Raw genomic sequence first — 15,530 nt, forward strand, 5'->3', positions numbered from 1 at the left:
CAAACCATGAAAACCATGTGATATCATATAAACCATGAAACCCATGTGATATCATACAAACCATGAAAACCATGTGATATCATACAAACCATGTGATATCATACAAACCATGAAAACCATGTGAATATCATACAAACCATGAAAACCATGTGATATCATACAAACCATGAAAACCATGTGATATCATACAAACCATGAAAACCATATGATATCATACACACCATGAAAACCATGTGATATCATACAAACCATGAAACCCATGTGATATCATACAAACCATGAAAACCATGTGATATCATACAAACCATGAAAACCATGTGATATCATACAAACCATGAAAACCATGTGAATATCATACAAACCATGAAAACCATGTGATATCATATAAACCATGAAACCATGTGATATCATACAAACCATGAAAACCATGTGATATCATACAAACCATGAAAACCATGTGATATCATACAAACCATGAAAACCATGTGATATCATACAAACCATGAAAACCATGTGATATCATACAAACCATGAAAACCATGTGATATCATACAAACCATGAAAACCATGTGATATCATACAAACCATGAAACCCATGTGATATCATACAAACCATGAAAACCATGTGATATCATACAAACCATGAAAACCATGTGATATCATACAAACCATGAAAACCATGTGATATCATATAAACCATGAAAACCATGTGATATCATATAAACCATGAAAACCATGTGATATCATACAAACCATGAAAACCATGTGATATCATACAAACCATGAAAACCATGTGATATCATACAAACCATGAAACCCATGTGATATCATACAAACCATGAAAACCATGTGATATCATACAAACCATGAAAACCATTTGATGTCATACAAACCATGAAACCCATGTGATATCATATAAACCATGAAACCCATGTGATATCATATAAACCATGAAACCCATGTGATATCATATAAACCATGTGATATCATATAAACCATGTGATATCATATAAACCATGTGATATCATACAAACCATGTGATATCATATAAACCATGTGATATCATATAAACCATGTGTTTGATGCCATTCCATTGTTATGAGCTGTCCTCCCCTCAGTAGCCTCCACGAATCGCATCCCACAACTGTCCCAGAATATGTTTGGAATATTTATTCATTGCACAGAATAGAATAGGTTAACTTTTGTACTAAGGGGAATAGTAGATCGACTTTTGCTGTTTGTTAGGCCTACTCATCTTGTTGGCTGACGAAAAGTAAATGTGGACAGTTCTTCCAATATCTTCAATATGCACCTCGGAATTGGATAAGGACTCGCGCAGTTGCGTCCCCAATATGTCTGTCTTCACTTGTAGCCTGTGCGAAAGACCCGATCACGTGATGGAGAGCCATGTGTGTGAGAGGTGCTCAACATGCAGCCGGGGAAGGGAATTATAATTATTATATTCAGCCCACGGGTACAACGGCCACTGGCCGCAAAAGGCCTGGATTTATTTAGTGGGCATTACAGCCACACATACAGTGGGGAGAACAAGTATTTGATACACTGCCGATTTTGAAGGATTTCCTACTTACAAAGCATGTAGAGGTCTGTAATTTTTATCATAGGTACACTTCAACTGTGAGAGACGGAATCTAAAACAAAAATCCAGAAAATCACATTGTATGATTTTAAGTAATTAATTTGCATTTTATTGCGTGACATAAGTATTTGATACATCAGAAAAGCAGAACTTAATATTTGGTACAGAAACCTTTGTTTGCAATTACAAAGATCATACGTTTCCTGTAGTTATTGACCAGGTTTGCACACACTGCAGCAGGGATTTCGGCAGTGTATCAAATACTTGTTCTCCCCACTGTAGGTGTTGCAGCCTGGAAATTCGAAGCAGGAGCAAGTGTTTGTCAAATGGGAATGAGAGACTGATGAAGTGTGTACAGCCTGCATAAAAACTAAGAGCTCATATCTTATCCTTTCTATTTTGTTGAATTGTCTTCTGCATACTATAAAATAATATCAAATAATGCCACCGAATTCTAAGCAAATCTTGTCTGATAAATGAACTAGTGTAGTAGCCCACAGCCATATGGCATAGCCAAATCAGGGCCAGTATGCTATTCCTTTCTTCTGAAATAGACTACATTTTCTTCATATCATGTTTCTTTAGACTTGTCTAAAATAAGTAATGGATTTAGTGTGATGGTGTAGGCTATATTAAATGGATGTATAAGACTTTCTAAAATGTAGATGTTCTCAGTGGCTTGTAGGCTGTGGAAGCCAGGAGATGCTAAGTGTGGCTGTCATAATGTCATGACCGCCACATTTCAAGGTCAATCAAGGATGTGGTTAATAGACATTGGAACATATTACACAGCAAGCCCAGCTTTGGTAAAGCCTTTGAATCCCCCCCAATATACCCTCAAATTGGTTTGTTAAGTAAAGTCAGCTTTGACTGAGAAAAAAGCATTGGATTTCATGTCTATCATTCCTGATGGTAGTGACCCTTGTCACAACTGCATCTACTGTTATGCCATGATCAGAGAGAACTCTCTCATCCATCCCCATTCAGGTGAAAGGATACAGATTTGAGGTAGAATAACATAACACAACATGTGTTGTATATCTTCTGTAGTGTTCCTGTAACTTGTATTATGTGGGTAAGACCTTACCTTATATGTTCATTGGATTGGTGAAGACATCACAAAGGGGAGGGGATATGGATAAATTACCTCTCCAAAGAGAGACATATTGGATAGAACGCTTGGTCACTCTTGTCCCAGCAGGCCTCAATGAAGAATGCTAATTTTTTTTATTTTTTTTGTAATAGGTTCAAAATAGCCCAAACATTTAGGTAATTACTAGAGGTCGACCGATTAATCGGAATGGCCGATGGCCGATTAATTAGGGCCGATTTCAAGTTTTCATAACAATCGGAAATCGGTATTTTTGGGCACCGATTTGGCCGTTTTTTATATATATATATTTTTTTACACCTTTATTTAACCAGGCAAGTCAGTTAAGAACACATTCTTATTTTCAATGACGGCCTAGGAACGGTGGGTTAACTGCCTTGTTCACGGGCAGAACGACAGATTTTTACCTTGTCAGCTCGGGGATTCAATATTGCAACCTTACAGTTAACTAGTCCAACGCTCCAACCACCTGCCTCTCATTGCACTTCACGAGGAGCCCGCCTGTTACGCGAATGCAGTAAGAAGCCAAGGTAAGTTGCTAGCTAACATTAAACTTATCTTATAAAAAACAATCAATCAATCATAATCACTAGTTAACTACACATGGTTGAGGATATTACTAGTTTATCTAGCGTGTCCTGCGTTGCATATAATCGATGCGGTGCGTATCGTTGCTCCAACGTGTACCTAACCATAAACATCAATGCCTTTCTTAAAATCAATACACAAGTATATATTTTTAAACCTGCATATTTAGTTAATATTGCCTGCTAACATGAATTTCTTTTAACTAGGTAAATTGTGTCACTTCTCTTGCAACAGAGTCAGGGTATATGCAGCAGTTTGGGCCGCCTGGCTCGTTGCGAACTGTGTGAAGACTATTTCTTCCTAACAAAGAAAGCCAACTTCGCCAAACGGGGGATGATTTTACAAAAGCGCATTTGCGAAAAAAGCACAATCGTTGCACAACTGTACCTAACCATAAACACCAATGCCTTTCTTAAAATCAATACACAAAAGTATATTTTTAAACCTGCATATTCAGGTGAAATTGTGTCACTTCTCTTGCGTTCATTGCACGCAGAGTCAGGGTATATGCAACAGTTTGGGCCGCCTGGCTCGTTGCGAACTAATTTTCCAGAATTTAACGTAATTATGACATAACATTGAAGGTTGTACAATGTAACAACAATATTTAGACTTATGGATGCCACCTGTTAGATAAAATACGGAACGGTTCCGTATTTCACTGAAATATTAAACATTTTGTTTTCGGAATGATAGATTCCGGATTCTACCATATTAATGACCAAAGGCTCGTATTTCTGTGTGTTATTATGTTAGAATTAAGTCTATGATTTGATGTTTGATAGAGCAGTCTGACTGAGCGATGGTAGGCACCAGCAGGCTCGTAAGCATTCACCCCAGAGCCACAGTAAGATATTCCATTTCTACTACCCACATCTCACCTCTAGGGGGCAGCAGACTTCACCCCGGAGCCACAGTAAGACATTCAATTTCCACTACGCACATCCGACCTCTAGGGGGCAGCAGACTTCACCCCAGAGCCACAGTAAGACATTCCATTTCCACTACCCACATCTCACCTCTAGGGGGCAGCAGACTTCACCCCGGAGACACAGTAAGACATTCCATTTCCACTACTGACATCCCACCTCTAGGGGGCAGCAGACTTCAAACCGGAGCCACATCAAGACATTCCATTTCCACTACTGACATCTCACCTCTAGGGGGCAGCAGAATTCACCCCAGAGCCACAGTAAGACATTCCATTTCCACTACCCACATCTCACCTCTAGGGGGCAGCAGACTTCACCCCGGAGCCACAGTAAGACATTCCATTTCCACTACCCACATCTCACCTCTAGGGGGCAGCAGACTTCACCCCAGAGCCACAGTAAGACATACCATTTCCCTACTACCCACATCTCACCTCTAGGGGGCAGCAGACTTCACACCGGAGCCACAGCAAGACATTCCATTTCCACTACCCACATCTCACCTCTAGGGGGCAGCAGACTTCGCCACAGTAAGACATTCCATTTCCACTACCCGCATATCACCTCTATGGGGCAGCAGACTTCCCCCCGGAGCAACAGCAAGACATTCCATTTCGCCTACCCACATCCCACCTCTAGGGGACAGAAGACTTCACCCCAGTGCCACAGCAAGACATTCCATTTCCACTACCCACATCTCACCTCTAGGGGGCAGCAGACTTCACCCCAGAGCTACAGTAAGACATTCCATTTCCACTACCCACATCTCACCTCTAGGGGGCAGCAGATTTCACCCTAGAGCAACAGTAAGACATTCTATTTCCACTACCCACATCTCACCTCTAGGGGACAGCAGACTTCACACCGGAGCCACAGGGCCCTATTCCCTATATAGTGAACTACTAGTGACCAGAGCCCTATTCCCTTGGTTGTGATGGGGAAACTAAGCTCTCTATCGAAAAATCGAAAAATAAGTTAATCACTCGAGGATTTCGTCATACACTAGTGACACCTACTGGTCAAAATAATTTATAACAGACAAATTATTATAGATGACTTAGACACGCCGTAGCTCGTGCACAGGGTCGCCTTGTCTTCTACCAAAACCAACACCAAACCAATCAGGTGGTTGTTCGATGATACAAAGCTTTGGACGCCATTGACGTGCTTCTGATAAAGCGAAAAAAGCATTGGCATACTGCTGCGAAATAAACTTCTTAGCGATTTCGACGCATGCCTCGGAGCTTCTCTGATATCAAAGTTAACATCACTACTTTGTGTCTTGCTTTCTGTCTTTCAGTTTGGTGGGTGTTTCATTTAGTTTGGTCCTCATAGTGGGTCCTCATAGTGGGCCCTCATAGTGGGACCTCATAGTGGGTCCTCATAGTGGGTCCTCATAGTGGACCCTCATAGTGGGCCCTCATAGTGGGTCCTCATAGTGGGTCCTCATACTGGGCCCTCATACTGGGCCCTCATAGTGGTTCCTCATACTGGGCCCTCATACTGGGCCCTCATAGTGGACCCTCATACTGGGCCCTCATTGTGGGTCCTCATAGTGGGCCCTCATAGTGGACCCTCATACTGGGCCCTCATTGTGGGTCCTCATAGTGGGCCCTCATAGTGGGCCCTCATGGTGGGCCCTCATGGTGGGCTCTCATAGTGGACCCTCATGGTGGGCCCTCATAGTGGGCCCTCATACTGGGCCCTCATTGTGGGTCCTCATGGTGGGCCCTCATAGTGGGTCCTCATGGTGGGCCCTCATAGTGGCTTCTCATAGTGGGCCCTCATAGTGGGTCCTCATGGTGGGCCCTCATAGTGGGTCCTCATAGTGGGCCCTCATGGTGGGCCCTCATAGTGGACCCTCATACTGGGCCCTCATAGTGGGTCCTCATAGTGGGCCCTCATAGTGGACCCTCATACTGGGCCCTCATTGTGGGTCCTCATAGTGGGCCCTCATACTGGGCCCTCATGGTGGGCCCTCATGGTGGGTCCTCATAGTGGGCCCTCATAGTGGGCCCTCATACTGGGCCCTCATTGTGGGTCCTCATGGTGGGCCCTCATAGTGGGTCCTCATGGTGGTCCCTCATAGTGGGCCCTCATAGTGGGTCCTCATAGTGGGTCCTCATACTGGGCCCTCATACTGGGCCCTCATAGTGGTTCCTCATACTGGGCCCTCATACTGGGCCCTCATAGTGGACCCTCATACTGGGCCCTCATTGTGGGTCCTCATAGTGGGCCCTCATAGTGGGCCCTCATGGTGGGTTCTCATAGTGGGCCCTCATAGTGGGTCCTCATAGTGGGCCCTCATAGTGGGTCCTCATAGTGGGCCCTCATGGTGGGCCCTCATAGTGGACCCTCATACTGGGCCCTCATTGTGGGTCCTCATAGTGGGCCCTCATAGTGGACCCTCATACTGGGCCCTCATTGTGGGTCCTCATAGTGGGCCCTCATAGTGGGCCCTCATGGTGGGCCCTCATGGTGGGCTCTCATAGTGGACCCTCATGGTGGGCCCTCATAGTGGGCCCTCATACTGGGCCCTTATTGTGGGTCCTCATGGTGGGCCCTCATAGTGGGTCCTCATGGTGGGCCCTCATAGTGGCTTCTCATAGTGGGCCCTCATAGTGGGTCCTCATGGTGGGCCCTCATAGTGGGTCCTCATAGTGGGCCCTCATGGTGGGCCCTCATAGTGGACCCTCATACTGGGCCCTCATAGTGGGTCCTCATAGTGGGCCCTCATAGTGGACCCTCATACTGGGCCCTCATTGTGGGTCCTCATAGTGGGCCCTCATACTGGGCCCTCATGGTGGGCCCTCATGGTGGGTCCTCATAGTGGGCCCTCATAGTGGGCCCTCATACTGGGCCCTCATTGTGGGTCCTCATGGTGGGCCCTCATAGTGGGTCCTCATGGTGGTCCCTCATAGTGGGCCCTCATAGTGGGTCCTCATAGTGGGCCCTCATAGTGGGCCCTCATAGTGGGCCCTCATAGTGGGTCCTCATAGTGGGTCCTCATGGTGGGCCCTCATGGTGAGCCCTCATAGTGGGTCCTCATAGTGGGTCCTCATGGTGGGCCCTCATACTGGGCCCTCATAGTGGGTCCTCATGGTGGTCCCTCATACTGGGCCCTCATAGTGGGCCCTCATTGTGGTTCCTCATACTGGGCCCTCAAAGTGGGCCCTCATAGTGGGTCCTCATAGTGGGCCCTCATAGTGGGCCCTCATAGTGGGTCCTCATAGTGGGCCCTCATAGTGGGCCCTCATAGTGGGTCCTCATAGTGGGCCCTCATAGTGGGCCCTCATAGTGGGTCCTCATAGTGGGCCCTCATAGTGGGCCCTCATAGTGGGCCCTCATAGTGGGCCCTCATTGTGGTTCCTCATAGTGGGCCCTCATAGTGGGCCCTCATAGTGGGCCCTCATAGTGGGCCCTCATACTGGGCCCTCATAGTGGGCCCTCATAGTGGGCCCTCATAGTGGGCCCTCATGGTGGGCCCTCATAGTGGGCCCTCATAGTGGGCCCTCATAGTGGGCCCTCATAGTGGGCCCTCATGGTGGGCCCTCATGGTGGGTCCTCATGGTGGGCCCTCATAGTGGGCCCTCATGGTGGGCCCTCATGGTGGGCCCTCATAGTGGGTCCTCATAGTGGGCCCTCATGGTGGGCCCTCATGGTGGGCTCTCATAGTGGACCCTCATGGTGGGCCCTCATAGTGGGCCCTCATACTGGGTCCTCATAGTGGGTCCTCATAGTGGGTCCTCATAGTGGGCCCTCATGGTGGGCCCTCATGGTGGGCTCTCATAGTGGACCCTCATGGTGGGCCCTCATAGTGGGCCCTCATACTGGGCCCTCATTGTGGGTCCTCATGGTGGGCCCTCATAGTGGGTCCTCATGGTGGGCCCTCATAGTGGGTTCTCATAGTGGGCCCTCATAGTGGGTCCTCATGGTGGGCCCTCATAGTGGGTCCTCATAGTGGGCCCTCATGGTGGGCCCTCATAGTGGACCCTCATACTGGGCCCTCATTGTGGGTCCTCATGGTGGGCCCTCATAGTGGACCCTCATACTGGGCCCTCATTGTGTGTCCTCATAGTGGGCCCTCATACTGGGCCCTCATGGTGGGCCCTCATGGTGGGTCCTCATAGTGGGCCCTCATAGTGGGCCCTCATACTGGGCCCTCATTGTGGGTCCTCATGGTGGGCCCTCATAGTGGGTCCTCATGGTGGTCCCTCATAGTGGGCCCTCATAGTGGGTCCTCATAGTGGGCCCTCATAGTGGGCCCTCATAGTGGTCCCTCATAGTGGGTCCTCATAGTGGGTCCTCATGGTGGGCCCTCATGGTGGGTCCTCATGGTGGGCCCTCATAGTGAGCCCTCATAGTGGGTCCTCATAGTGGGTCCTCATGGTGGGCCCTCATACTGGGCCCTCATAGTGGGCCCTCATGGTGGGTCCTCATAGTGGGCCCTCATAGTGGGCCCTTATAGTGGGCCCTCATGGTGGGCCCTCATGGTGGGCTCTCATAGTGGACCCTCATGGTGGGCCCTCATAGTGGGCCCTCATACTGGGCCCTCATTGTGGGTCCTCATGGTGGGCCCTCATAGTGGGTCCTCATGGTGGGCCCTCATAGTGGCTTCTCATAGTGGGCCCTCATAGTGGGTCCTCATGGTGGGCCCTCATAGTGGGTCCTCATAGTGGGCCCTCATGGTGGGCCCTCATAGTGGACCCTCATACTGGGCCCTCATAGTGGGTCCTCATAGTGGGCCCTCATAGTGGACCCTCATACTGGGCCCTCATTGTGGGTCCTCATAGTGGGCCCTCATACTGGGCCCTCATGGTGGGCCCTCATGGTGGGCCCTCATAGTGGGCCCTCATAGTGGGCCCTCATACTGGGCCCTCATTGTGGGTCCTCATGGTGGGCCCTCATAGTGGGTCCTCATGGTGGTCCCTCATAGTGGGCCCTCATAGTGGGTCCTCATAGTGGGTCCTCATACTGGGCCCTCATACTGGGCCCTCATAGTGGTTCCTCATACTGGGCCCTCATACTGGGCTCTCATAGTGGACCCTCATACTGGGCCCTCATTGTGGGTCCTCATAGTGGGCCCTCATAGTGGGCCCTCATGGTGGGTTCTCATAGTGGGCCCTCATAGTGGGTCCTCATAGTGGGCCCTCATAGTGGGTCCTCATAGTGGGCCCTCATGGTGGGCCCTCATAGTGGACCCTCATACTGGGCCCTCATTGTGGGTCCTCATAGTGGGCCCTCATAGTGGACCCTCATACTGGGCCCTCATTGTGGGTCCTCATAGTGGGCCCTCATAGTGGGCCCTCATGGTGGGCCCTCATGGTGGGCTCTCATAGTGGACCCTCATGGTGGGCCCTCATAGTGGGCCCTCATACTGGGCCCTCATTGTGGGTCCTCATGGTGGGCCCTCATAGTGGGTCCTCATGGTGGGCCCTCATAGTGGCTTCTCATAGTGGGCCCTCATAGTGGGTCCTCATGGTGGGCCCTCATAGTGGGTCCTCATAGTGGGCCCTCATGGTGGGCCCTCATAGTGGACCCTCATACTGGGCCCTCATAGTGGGTCCTCATAGTGGGCCCTCATAGTGGACCCTCATACTGGGCCCTCATTGTGGGTCCTCATAGTGGGCCCTCATACTGGGCCCTCATGGTGGGCCCTCATGGTGGGTCCTCATAGTGGGCCCTCATAGTGGGCCCTCATACTGGGCCCTCATTGTGGGTCCTCATGGTGGGCCCTCATAGTGGGTCCTCATGGTGGTCCCTCATAGTGGGCCCTCATAGTGGGTCCTCATAGTGGGCCCTCATAGTGGGCCCTCATAGTGGGCCCTCATAGTGGGTCCTCATAGTGGGTCCTCATGGTGGGCCCTCATGGTGGGCCCTCATAGTGAGCCCTCATAGTGGGTCCTCATAGTGGGTCCTCATGGTGGGCCCTCATACTGGGCCCTCATAGTGGGTCCTCATGGTGGTCCCTCATACTGGGCCCTCATAGTGGGCCCTCATTGTGGTTCCTCATACTGGGCCCTCAAAGTGGGCCCTCATAGTGGGTCCTCATAGTGGGCCCTCATAGTGGGCCCTCATAGTGGGTCCTCATAGTGGGCCCTCATAGTGGGCCCTCATAGTGGGTCCTCATAGTGGGCCCTCATAGTGGGCCCTCATAGTGGGTCCTCATAGTGGGCCCTCATAGTGGGCCCTCATAGTGGGCCCTCATAGTGGGTTCTCATAGTGGGCCCTCATAGTGGGCCCTCATAGTGGGCCCTCATTGTGGTTCCTCATAGTGGGCCCTCATAGTGGGCCCTCATAGTGGGCCCTCATAGTGGGCCCTCATACTGGGCCCTCATAGTGGGCCCTCATAGTGGGCCCTCATAGTGGGCCCTCATGGTGGGCCCTCATAGTGGGCCCTCATAGTGGGCCCTCATAGTGGGCCCTCATAGTGGGCCCTCATGGTGGGCCCTCATGGTGGGTCCTCATGGTGGGCCCTCATAGTGGGCCCTCATGGTGGGCCCTCATGGTGGGCCCTCATAGTGGGCCCTCATAATGGGTCCTCATAGTGGGCCCTCATAGTGGGCCCTCATCGTGGGTCCTCATAGTGGGCCCTCATGGTGGGTCCTCATGGTGGGCCCTCATAGTGGGCCCTCATAGTGGGTCCTCATAGTGGGCCCTCATAGTGGGTCCTCATGGTGGGCCCTCATACTGGGCCCTCATGGTGGGTCCTCATAGTGGGCCCTCATAGTGGGCCCTCATGGTGGGCCCTCATAGTGGTTCCTCATACTGGGCCCTCATAGTGGGCCCTCATAGTGGGTTCTCATAGTGGGCCCTCATAGTGGGCCCTCATAGTGGGCCCTCATTGTGGTTCCTCATAGTGGGCCCTCATAGTGGGCCCTCATAGTGGGCCCTCATAGTGGGCCCTCATACTGGGCCCTCATAGTGGGCCCTCATAGTGGGCCCTCATAGTGGGCCCTCATGGTGGGCCCTCATAGTGGGCCCTCATAGTGGGCCCTCATAGTGGGCCCTCATAGTGGGCCCTCATGGTGGGCCCTCATGGTGGGTCCTCATGGTGGGCCCTCATAGTGGGCCCTCATGGTGGGCCCTCATGGTGGGCCCTCATAGTGGGCCCTCATAATGGGTCCTCATAGTGGGCCCTCATAGTGGGCCCTCATCGTGGGTCCTCATAGTGGGCCCTCATGGTGGGTCCTCATGGTGGGCCCTCATAGTGGGCCCTCATAGTGGGTCCTCATAGTGGGCCCTCATAGTGGGTCCTCATGGTGGGCCCTCATACTGGGCCCTCATGGTGGGTCCTCATAGTGGGCCCTCATAGTGGGCCCTCATGGTGGGCCCTCATAGTGGTTCCTCATACTGGGCCCTCATAGTGGGTCCTCATAGTGGATCCTCATAGTGGGTCCTCGTTGTGGGTCCTCATAGTGGGCCCTCATTGTGGGTCCTCATAGTGGGCCCTCATAGTGGGTCCTCATAGTGGGCCCTCATGGTGGGCCCTCATAGTGGGTCCTCATAGTGGGTCCTCATAGTGGGTCCTCATAGTGGGCCCTCATGGTGGGCCCTCATGGTGGGCTCTCATAGTGGACCCTCATGGTGGGCCCTCATAGTGGGCCCTCATACTGGGCCCTCATTGTGGGTCCTCATGGTGGGCCCTCATGGTGGGTCCTCATGGTGGGCCCTCATAGTGGGCCCTCATGGTGGGCCCTCATGGTGGGCCCTCATAGTGGGCCCTCATAATGGGTCCTCATAGTGGGCCCTCATAGTGGGCCCTCATCGTGGGTCCTCATAGTGGGCCCTCATGGTGGGTCCTCATGGTGGGCCCTCATAGTGGGCCCTCATAGTGGGTCCTCATAGTGGGCCCTCATAGTGGGTCCTCATGGTGGGCCCTCATACTGGGCCCTCATGGTGGGTCCTCATAGTGGGCCCTCATAGTGGGCCCTCATGGTGGGCCCTCATAGTGGTTCCTCATACTGGGCCCTCATAGTGGGTCCTCATAGTGGATCCTCATAGTGGGTCCTCGTTGTGGGTCCTCATAGTGGGCCCTCATTGTGGGTCCTCATAGTGGGCCCTCATAGTGGGTCCTCATAGTGGGCCCTCATGGTGGGCCCTCATAGTGGGTCCTCATAGTGGGTCCTCATAGTGGGTCCTGATAGTGGGCCCTCATGGTGGGCCCTCATGGTGGGCTCTCATAGTGGACCCTCATGGTGGGCCCTCATAGTGGGCCCTCATACTGGGTCCTCATAGTGGGTCCTCATAGTGGGTCCTCATAGTGGGCCCTCATGGTGGGCCCTCATGGTGGGCTCTCATAGTGGACCCTCATGGTGGGCACTCATAGTGGGCCCTCATACTGGGCCCTCATTGTGGGTCCTCATGGTGGGCCCTCATAGTGGGTCCTCATGGTGGGCCCTCATAGTGGGTTCTCATAGTGGGCCCTCATAGTGGGTCCTCATGGTGGGCCCTCATAGTGGGTCCTCATAGTGGGCCCTCATGGTGGGCCCTCATAGTGGACCCTCATACTGGGCCCTCATTGTGGGTCCTCATAGTGGGCCCTCATAGTGGACCCTCATACTGGGCCCTCATTGTGTGTCCTCATAGTGGGCCCTCATACTGGGCCCTCATACTGGGCCCTCATTGTGGGTCCTCATGGTGGGCCCTCATAGTGGGTCCTCATGGTGGTCCCTCATAGTGGGCCCTCATAGTGGGTCCTCATAGTGGGCCCTCATAGTGGGCCCTCATAGTGGTCCCTCATAGTGGGTCCTCATAGTGGGTCCTCATGGTGGGCCCTCATGGTGGGTCCTCATGGTGGGCCCTCATAGTGAGCCCTCATAGTGGGTCCTCATAGTGGGTCCTCATGGTGGGCCCTCATACTGGGCCCTCATAGTGGGCCCTCATGGTGGGTCCTCATAGTGGGCCCTCATAGTGGGCCCTTATAGTGGGTCCTCATGGTGGGCCCTCATACTGGGCCCTCATGGTGGGTCCTCATAGTGGGCCCTCATAGTGGGCCCTCATGGTGGGTCCTCATAGTGGGTCCTCATTGTGGGTCCTCATTGTGGGTCCTCATAGTGGGTCCTCATAGTGGGCCCTCATGGTGGGCCCTCATGGTGGGGGTCTTTTAGGTCCCAGTTGTTGTTCGTCAACTTGAGTGTATTTCAGAACCCCTCCTAGAACCTCATCTGTTAGTGACTCTTCGTTACTTCCCCATTCTGTTATAGGAACATCTGTTAGTGACTCTTCGTTACTTCCCCATTCTGTTATAGGAACATCTGTTAGTGACTCTTCGTTACTTCCCCATTCTGTTATAGGAACATCTGTTAGTGACTCTTCATTACTTCCCCATTCTGTTATAGGAACATTTTTGGTTTCTTGTCTGGGAACGTACCAAAACAGGAGGTTAAATGACGCCACAGATGAGCAAATATTCCAACGTAACTCTGTTTTCATGTTCGATATCAACCGGGATCATAATGTCTGTTAGCACAGAGACTTGTTGTTCAATATTCAAATAAACCTGTTAGCAACCCGTACAAAACGTCACGTGATATTCTTAAAGCAACAGCATTCAATACTCAACTTTCTTCATCCTTAAAGCTTGATAATCCAAGCTTGATAATGAGTTGGTGATTTGAATCAGCTGTCTATTCCTAGGTCAAAACCAATAATGGGCCCCCCTTTGGCTCCCCAGGACCAGGATGAAGAAACCCTGCAGTCAATTGAATTAAAAAACACATTACTGGACAAAAACAAAGAGGACTGGGTTCAATTGAGTTCAACTCAAGAACTGCCGGTAAACACGTCATGGCCCTGATCCAACCAGTTCCCATCACCATGACTGTCTGGGTGCGTCCCCAATGGAGCCCTATTCCCTATATAAGTCACTGTTTCTAGAAGTAGTGTACTATGGAGGGAATAGAGTGCCATTTAGGACACAGACTCAGTTTACTTAACTTGACCCTGTTCCTGCTCCCCACTCACTCCTCCCTCTCAGTTAACTTAACTTGACCCTGTTCCTGCTCCCCACTCACTCCTCCCTCTCAGTTAACTTAACTTGACCCTGTTCCTGCTCCCCACTCACTCCTCCCTCTCAGTTAAACAAATAGAGACGTCCGTTCACTATCAGTTCGTTGGTAAACACCACCATGAGTGTCCTCAGCTACGTGTCCAGAAATACATATTCAGGACTTCGTTATTCCTCCTCCTCAGACCCCTCCCCTTATCCTGCACCACTCCTTGGTCTGAACTGGTTTTGATCATGTGTGTCGTCCCAGTGACTGAGAAGTGAACAGGAGTTGTTTTAACCCATAGATCCTAATGAAATGTGGGATGATTCATTAAGTGGGAAGCAATCGAGGAGGAGGAGTGAGGAGGAGGAGTGAGGAGGAGGAGTGAGGCTTGACTAGGTTAGTGTTGCAACATGACTAGGGGGGTGAATTCTGAATCAGTGTGGATTTAAGGTTAAGCAATATTCAGACCCCCAGTTCCATTAGCAAGCTGTGATTGTGATATGAAGATGCAGAAGTCTGTCTCTGTCGGTCCTCTGCTGTTGCTCCTCTGTCTGTCTGGGGTAGGGGTCACCAAAGGTCAAGGGGTAGAGGTCACCGAAGCTGTAGAGTTCAGGATGGAAAACGAGGTGGTCAAAACACCAGCAGACGGAAAGGCAGATGGACAGACAGACTCTGAGCCGGACCTCTGGGCTGAGCTGAGAGCGCTGAGAGACATGGTGGTGGAACAGAGAGTGGAACTGGCTGTCACTCAAAGTCAACTGGAGGACGTGAAGACACAGAATGCAGGTAATAAGAGTTGCCACAATGCAAAAAATGTCAATCTTACCGAGATGTTTTGTAATGTATTGAGATAATGAAGTTACATGTTCTTGTTTTGAGTCGGTCTCACTTACCCAGAAAATGTATTTACTTGTTTTGAGTCGGTCTCACTTCCCCAGAAAACATATTTACTTGTTTTGAGTCGGTCTCACTTTCCCAGAAAACGTATTTACTTGTTTTGAGTCGGTCTCACTTTCCCAGAAAACGTATTTACTTGTTTTGAGTCGGTCTCACTTACCCAGAAAACGTATTTACTTGTTTTGAGTCGGTCTCACTTCCCCAGAAAACGTATTTACTTGTTTTGAGTCGGTCTCACTTCCCCAGAAAACGTATTTACTTGTTTTGAGTCGGTCTCACTTACCCAGAAAATGTATTTACTTGTTTTGAGTCGGTCTCACTTCCCCAGAAAACATATTTACTTGTTTTGAGTCGGTCTCACTTTCCCAGAAAACGTATTTACTTGTTTTGAGTCGTCTCACTTTCCC

Source organism: Salvelinus namaycush, unplaced genomic scaffold, assembly GCF_016432855.1.
Source record: "Salvelinus namaycush isolate Seneca unplaced genomic scaffold, SaNama_1.0 Scaffold405, whole genome shotgun sequence".
Taxonomy (NCBI): Eukaryota; Metazoa; Chordata; class Actinopteri; order Salmoniformes; family Salmonidae; genus Salvelinus; species Salvelinus namaycush.